The sequence below is a fragment of the Entelurus aequoreus genome, linkage group LG07, assembly GCF_033978785.1.
Source record: "Entelurus aequoreus isolate RoL-2023_Sb linkage group LG07, RoL_Eaeq_v1.1, whole genome shotgun sequence".
Taxonomy (NCBI): Eukaryota; Metazoa; Chordata; class Actinopteri; order Syngnathiformes; family Syngnathidae; genus Entelurus; species Entelurus aequoreus.
This window is the reverse complement of record NC_084737.1, coordinates 29911591-29919984: the sequence shown is the minus strand read 5'-3', so window position 1 is coordinate 29919984 and position 8394 is coordinate 29911591. Positions and strand designations below refer to the sequence as shown.

General features: G+C 38.1%; 1 long non-coding RNA gene across 1 annotated transcript; it reads right to left on the bottom strand.

Moving 5' to 3' along the window:
• Positions 1 to 557: 557 nt before the first annotated feature.
• LOC133653022 (uncharacterized) lies at positions 558 to 6170 on the bottom strand. Its single transcript, XR_009826641.1, has 3 exons — positions 6041 to 6170; positions 5646 to 5800; positions 558 to 1626 (listed from the first exon to the last, which is right to left on the bottom strand). It is a non-coding gene; the product is annotated as an uncharacterized LOC133653022 (long non-coding RNA).
• Positions 6171 to 8394: the final 2224 nt, after the last annotated feature.

The window sequence follows — 8394 nt, the reverse complement described above, 5'->3', positions numbered from 1 at the left end:
GCGTAATATGTATGTGTGGGGAAAAATCACAAGACTATTTCATCTCTACAGGCCTGTTTCATGAGGGGTTTCCTCAATCTATATATATATATATATATATGTTTGCATATTTACAAATATGTTTTTATTTTTTTTATATATATATAAGTGTATATATACATATATATTGTTTTTAATAAATTAATTGGTATTGTATTTCCCCAGTGTGGTCTTATTACATTGTAGGATGTAAGGGTGTATGTTTGTACAAATTTAACATCATTCCTAAAACATTAGGTGTATGTGAATACAATCAACCTTAAATAAAGTCATTTGAGCAGTGGGAGGAATATAAAAACTCAACCAGTTTAACTTTGTGTTTTAAAAAGTTTCAATGACTATATGTGGTGTGTTTCTTGAAATGTGTAGAGACCAAGCATGACTTCTTTTTACATGTGCAGAATTTAGCTCTGTGAGGATGGATTATTTATTTTTTTAATCATGAGCAGGAACTGTTTTTGTTGTTTTTTAATCACATGCCGAAAAAGCCCGATGGGTGCCAGTAATAAAATCCTCATTGTTTCTTTAGCAAAATATGCTGTCATTAGCGGCTGACACTCTGGATTGTTGTGGCTTCGGAAAGCTAACATGCCCCCCACTCCTCAAGAGAGGGAGGCCAGCCCTGACTTGCAGCACCTCAATTTGGCTTTTGTATTGGCGAGGCTCGGGAAGTAGGAGGCGAGGATTCCTGTCATGGTGCCCAGTGGGTTTAGAACTCGTGGTTGGAGTGTTAGAAAGGCTCCATGATTAATGGTGGGGAACTTGGAGGGGGCAGCAAGGGAGACGCTTTCTGTTGCTGGACTGTGCAACCTGAATGCACAATTGTGAAGAGCTTTGTCGAAGCATTCCTAATCGGAAAGTTGTTACCTTTTCAGGATGCAACCTGGCAATATTTCACAGAATAGTGGTGGAAGTAAAAGTCATTATCAGGGAGCGCATTCATTAGGCATGTTGAGAAATTAACAACCAAGATCTGTACCAAAGGATTGTTGCATTTTACAAAATAATTTACAACATTCACTACATTCATTTTACAGTGCATAATACAGAAAAGAAGCATAAAGTGACATTAAATAGGACAACTATCCCATTGATTTAAGCATGCAACATTACTCGAAACACCCACACAAATATGCCGTTGTGGGTTTTTTTTGCATGCTGTGCTCAAGAGGAGCTGCAGATTCACTGTAATGTTCATGGACAGTTTTTGAACTAAAATACTACGGTGTGCTGTGGGATTCAAACTAATGAGTAAAAGTAAATGTATTTTTTACATAAGACGGCCACTAACGGGCCCTGGGACCGTTTTGGAATTTGGTGATGATGATCGGGGCTTGAACAGGAATATAATTGGCCAAGTCTGATTGGATATATGGATCAATGAAGGCCTCACAATGAGACAGAGGGAAATAATCCATGATATTGGGAGTCAGGACAGCAGGAGTTGGAGGTTGGTGGAGAGTTCCATGAAGACCACTGGGTAGCATTCTTGCTCCCATGCTTCTTCTTGTGCCTCATCCTGGGCTTCTGCAACCAAATTAATGTTGTTGCTGCATGTTTTTTGTAGGCCGTTCTCTGCTTCTGCTTCTGTGAACGCACAGAGAAGGCAACAAGGTGAAACAAGACTATCATGAGAGACCAGCATGACCCACGTTGCTATACTCTGAGACAAGTGCAGGGCTCTCAGCTCTTCCTGTATCTTCAGTCATGCTTGAGACGCGTAGCAAGTCGGCCTGTCAAGTGTGTCATGTGCTCAGGGAAGGTTACCTCCTGAAGCAACAGTCTGGGGGAAACATCTGACGCCACTACGACTGCCTGACAGGCCACATTTATCACACACTATACACGCAGAGCTGCCACAGCACCATCTCAGTCACTTAAATGCTACCTTGGGACATCTACTGAAAATAACCACCATTAAAGAGTCCATTGGACATGCATGTTGATGGTGATATGACGTACAAGGTTAATGGGTATTTACTGACAACTACACACCTTAAAGAATCACCTGATTGTTTGGGCGGTTATAGCCTTCAGCATCTGTCGCTAGCTCTATAGCATATCATTCTATCAGTGACAATGTTTCCATGTATACTAAATTAGTCTGATTTGTCAAATTTGTCTCAAAACAAGCCTCCTAAAACCCTTGGAAACACCTTTCCCTGATCATGTTTGGCTTTTGAAAAGTTGGACTAACACAACTAGATTATGCGATTGAAAACCAGATCCTAGAGTGGGTGTGGGCTGCCATAGGGGACCTTTTGTATCACACATGCGCCAGTCTCAACACGTGTGATATAACCCAGAAGCAGATACAATTCAATCAAAACATAGGCAACAAGTGGAAAGAAGGAGACCGTTTATGTGCTTTACAAATTAAAACAACTGAACATTTTGAAGTGCATCGATGGGAGAAAAAAAAAGAAACACAGATTTATTTAAGGAGGTACAGTTAAGGATATGTACAAGGCTGGCTTCATTCGGACTCCCAAATGAAATATGAATAAGATGGAAGAGAACGAAGCAGGTAGGTTTAAAGCCAAAGAAGAAACAAACCTCTTCCCGCAGTATTTATGCATTCCAAATGGATTAACAATAACTCTGTATTCCGCACAACTGGCAAACTTGCACAGAATAATAGCAACCCTGAATTAAAGCGGTATCAGAGCACGAACGGTCTTTTCCTTCTGATTTAAACCACCTTCCATCAATCCACAGAGCTCATAGAATGAACTTCAAGACATTCAGACATTTTCTTTCCATGATTTTCTGTCCGAAATTTCCTTGAAAACAACTCTCTCTCGCCAGTCTTTCTTTGCTTCAGACCCGCATTCGCTCTGAGACCTTCTTGGTAGTAGTGTCTATTCGTAGCGCAATCCAAGATCATTTGTTGATGCTCTCTGCTATTTAAAATCAGCAAAGCCATTAGAGGTGTAATATTTGTAATCTGTGCCAATATTACAACAGACATCAGGTACACAAAGAACTGGGCTGTTGACTTGTGATGATGACGATGTGCTGTGGTGTGACGTAGTAGGCCAATTGGAAAAGCAATACATGTATCCCTGCTAAAAGGAAATAAGCGATGATTCAGCGATCATTTTAATGACTCTGAAATCGATGAAGAAGGGTTTTGGTTGGAGTTTGGATGGAAAAAAAATGTAAAACACTCAAGCCAAATGGGATCCCAAAAATCAGGAGCACCCTCGAGGGGAGAAAGACTGAGTCAGAATATGCAGAAAAACAGTGAAAGACGAGTACACCTGTGCTCAAAATTGAGAGAAAAAGAAGGTAAGCTGCTAGTATTGTATGTCGCGTCCTCTTCTACTTTCAATTTCCTCAAGATGCTTGAGGAAATGCTGAAAGAGCATGAGAAAACACAGACTATAGTGTCTATGGAAGATTATTTTGTATTAGTTTTTTGTTCATAATGTGAACCATATCAGTTTTGAAGTCATCATGGACCGTGCAGGGCAACAAAAACATGTAATTAAGTAATAAAAATAATATTTTTTCATGTCTTTATCCAAACGGTCTATGTGGGGAAATGGGCTCCAGTTCTCTAGATCAGTGGTCCCCAACCTTTTTGTAGCTGCGGACTGGTCAACGCTTGAAAATTTGTCCCACGGACCGGGGAGGGGATTTTTATTTATTTTTGTCATAAAGAAATACAATCATGTGTGCTTACGGACTGTATCCCTGCAGACTGTATTGATCTATATTGATATATAATGTAGGAACCAGAAATATTAATAACAGAATGAAACAACCCTTTTGTGCGAATGAGTGTGAATGAGTGTAAATGGGGGAGGGAGGTTTTTGGGGTTGGTGCACTAATTGTAAGTGTATCTTGTGTGTTTTATGTTGATTTAATAAATTTTATTTTTATTTTTTTATTTTTTATTTTTTACTTTATTTATTTCTCGTGTACCAATCGATCCACGGACCGGTACCGGGCCGCGCCCGGTGGTTGGGGACCACTGCTCTAAATGACATCACACCAAGAGGGGGCGGGATTTGGAAAGGGGCCGTTCCAAGTACAGTTACTCAAAACCAATTGAGGTTGTGGGAAATGACTGCTAGATTCCTTTTCAGGAACAAAAAATACATGAAGAGGACTTTATATATTTATTACGGTTGTAAAGATTAATCGACATATCGATATGTCGATTTATATTACTTAGATTCAACTACATTGATCGAGGTATCGAGCCAACATCTTTTTTTTTTTTTAATCAATCGATTTCATCGATACGAGAAAAAGGAAAACATTGGATTTAAGAACAGCAGACTTCACATGAAGTTTAACACTTTTAAAGATAAGGACGTTAAACGTTATTAAAGTCTGTCCGTCAGTGGCGTCATCGCCATCAGTCGGCAAAACAACAGTGGCAGATAGCTACAGTGGCTGAGAAAGGTCATAAGAGATGTAAACGCCACAAGACAATACAAATTACAGCACAACAACTGTCAGCTATCGCACAATTGCAAAAGCCACAACAAATACAAACTCCACAACACAATAATATAAAGCCACAACACAACTTTAAGCTTTAAACTTTAAACACAAGTTACGGCGACGTATCAACATACTGAACATAGTATATTAGTATTATTGAAAAAATGTAGTTATTAATAACTGAAAAAGTAGTCACACCGCTTACTTCTGTTGTCACTTCCTTTCCGTCTTTGTATTGTTGTGTTTTGGCTTAAAGTTGTTGTGTTATGGCTTTATGTTATTGTGTTGTGGCATTTGCATTTATTGTGACTTTTCTTTGCGATCATAGCTGTTTATTAAAATGAGAGTAGTAGCAGGTCAAATCGCTGCTCCTTTAACCTGAAAAGATTTGGTTGCACTTATTTTGTGTATACATTTTTTTTGTATTTGTATTATTTCTATGTAAAAAAAATTAAAAAACAACAGTAAAAGTAGCAGGTAAACCTACTGTTGATTCGACCTGAAGAGATGTTGGGTACAGTTTATTTTTTATATTAATACTGTCTTAAAAAAAAAAAAAAGCAGACGTAGCAGATAAATCTATTGTTAAAATGTTGGTTACTCTACTTTTATTGAAAATTGATTGAATAGTGAAAATGTGAACAAAAAGGTTTCCCTTTGTTAATTCAACCTAAAGTGTTGGTTGTACTTTATTCAAATAAGATGTAAATGCATTGCCCATTAATTGTTGTTTACTTGTTTGTTTGTATCCATAACTCATTCATTTTACAGAAATAACAGGAATATAGGAAACTTCAGCTGTAGTGTCTAGTATCCACTATTTATTTCACAAAACTGATTGTTTTTTGGTTGTTTTTTTTGATAAAAAGTTAGTGAATTGATTTCAACTCACTGAACCGTTTCGGATCGGATCGTTCTAAAAAAAATAATATGGTCCCTGAACTGTATCGGCAACCACTAATTCTTTATAGGATCAAATCATTGTTGAAATGAATCGTTATAACTTCAATGTGTATTAAATATATTGTGTCTACGTATAAGTCTTGAATCAAACTAGATGCTCAACTATTGAACTTGTTGACTTTTAAAGGGTGTAATGTAATTAAAAATTAAGTTTTATGCTAACAAGATGAACAAATATACGTACCACATTGCTCCAAAATGCCTGTCCATAATCATCCATGGGATTATTGCTCCTGAGTGGCAGGAATGTTGCACTTTCTGACCCTGAGGTCCAAATCTGCACAGCAGTGAGACTGCAGAAGGTCCAGCAATCATCCAAACACTTCATTCTGGTCCAACCTGCAAATGACAAAAGCAGGCGAGGTCATGTTTGACTCATGGAGCTCACCTGAGGGCACTGGCAAAAGTGATACAAAGTGGTGCTCTCTGTTGGGGGTCCATATCACATTTAACAAATAATACCCACAAAAACAGTATTTTTTTAAATACAAAAACAGTATTCCCATCACATTTTTAGTTGGAAAAATAGAAAGCATCGCACAACCAGCAGTTGGAATAAGCATGTGAAACAATATTTACCAGGAGGCTGCTTTGGTCACGTGGTGGCGAGCTGTCCAATGGCAGAGTCCAGGGTGTGTCTGACGTCATCGTCTGGCAACTTGAATTGTCTCTTGTACTTTTTCACTCAGCTGCAGTCTTTTTACTTGCCTGTTTGGACGAAACATGGACAAATACGTCAATTTAATGACTGCTCGAAGGAGGAAGAAATGAAGAGGAGTGACGCTGGACAAAATGGCAAAGAGGAGACACGCACGCACGCACACACACACACACACACACACACACACACGCGATCGTGTTTTTATTGTGTTGATTCCTCTACATTAACCCTTACTTTTTTTTCTTTTGTTAAAAGGAGCGTACGACGTTGTGTTGTGTCTTCAGCGGTGGGCTATGTCTATTTCCCGGACAGCGGGTTTGCTATTCGGGCTATGTCTATTTCCTGAACAGCAGTTTAGCCATCCGTTTAGCGGCTGTTTATGTATTTATTTAATTTATAAACTTCATAATAGCTCAACCTTATGTAATATAGTCGAATCCAATACATTATTAATAGACAGAAATGTGTTGAATTCAATTAGTTGACTTGCTTATAAAATTGTAATTTTAATTAATTTCTCAAATGTATTTAAATTAATAAAAAATACATTTTCTATTCTAATTTATATTGTTTTGTTTTTTTTACTAATTCACATATGTCTGTAACTGTCTAGACTTGGTTTAATTATGTTAGCTGAGAGCGGGCAAACAAAGAAAGGCTCGACAGTGAGGGCACAAAGACAAAGGAGGAAAATATGCTTTTATTATTTCAATGTGCATTATTTAATGCAAATACACCGTTTTTATATATATACATATATTTTTTTTTCTTCATATTATTACATAAAAACGAATTGATTTGTGTTCTGCAAATGACACCACCCATTTAAATTAAACAAATTAATGCCAAAAAAAATACATGCAGAATACAAGTAGTTATTTTTCAATTCAATTCTCTCTTTTTCTTTTCTCTTTCCTTTCCCTCCAACAAAGGTATGGAGAGAACCATCTTTTTACGTCTCCCACCCGTGATGGATGATGCACTCAGTGTTGCAGAGAAGAGGAGCCTTCTTCCTCGATATGGTCAGGGAAACAAAAATATAAAAAATGGTATAATGTATTTGTTTTTATATACTTAATTTCATGATATTCAAACTAATTGTATAGGTAATATATTGGCTAATATGTACAAATATAATCAAGAACGGTGTTGAATTAAATAGCAATGGAAAATAATTCCCTCAACTCCATCCATTTACTAGCGCTTGTCCCTCAACACCATATTTTTCTAAATATGTGATGGCCTCTTTACGAAATATAAAGTTTTTCTTTGGACTATTAAATTTTGGATAAGGCCTCCAGTATGAATTTAGTATGTTTTGAAAGTCATTTAATTGGTGTAGTGTTTCCCTGCAGCTCGCCTGCACCCTTGAACACACACTCTCAACATTGTGTGATATACAAGCTCAGCAAGACCATAATTTAGCTCCTGTGCCTGCACCACGATTCTCCGTGAACTCTGTTTGAACCGCCTTGGTGACAATAAATCATTTTTCTCCTTCATGCGCACACAAAAGCGCACCGATCGCTCTGGGTGTCACCCCCTTTATACCTCCTTATACCCTCTCTCCTTGCCACCAACTACCAAAAAGTGTCAACAAAGCCTTATTTCTACAGGTCGTAACATTAAGGGCTAAATTGTTGCTTGGAACTTGGGAGATTTTTGGCATCTCAAATATGAATGCAGCATCATTTGTGTTAATTCAATTCCAAATATCTAGAAGTTGCGGCCCGACGAGTTGGCGTGTGTGCGCATGTGCAAGAGTGGAGCCAGGCTAGACAGATAAGATGAGACCGAGGGAGGAGGTGTTAGGATGCTGCCGGTTTGAAACGCTGCACACAAATGGCCCTGTCTTGGCACAGAGGGAAGATTTATGGGCCCGGTGCCTTATATTGCTGTAAACAATGCCGGGCCAAAATGAAAGGACTGCAAGTTTGCGCACCACCACACTTCATAAGTGAGCCTCCCCCTTAAAAAAAACACACAATTTCGGTCAAGTCACACAAACGAGTTTTTGACATTTGCACACAAGCATGCATGCATACAAAAGCGCAGGCTTTTAATTTGAGGCTGCAGTCCCCAAGCATGCACAGCCTGCTAAATAATGTCAAGCTGCAACATAAATCAGGGGACCATATGTGGAAAAGCCAATTTGGACCGAAAGTAGGGAAATATATGTGATTATGTTGTAGGGTTGTTTTTTTTAACATACGCCTGAAACATCCAATTATAGGTGGAGGGTAAATACTAGGCTATATGTATGTATATCGAA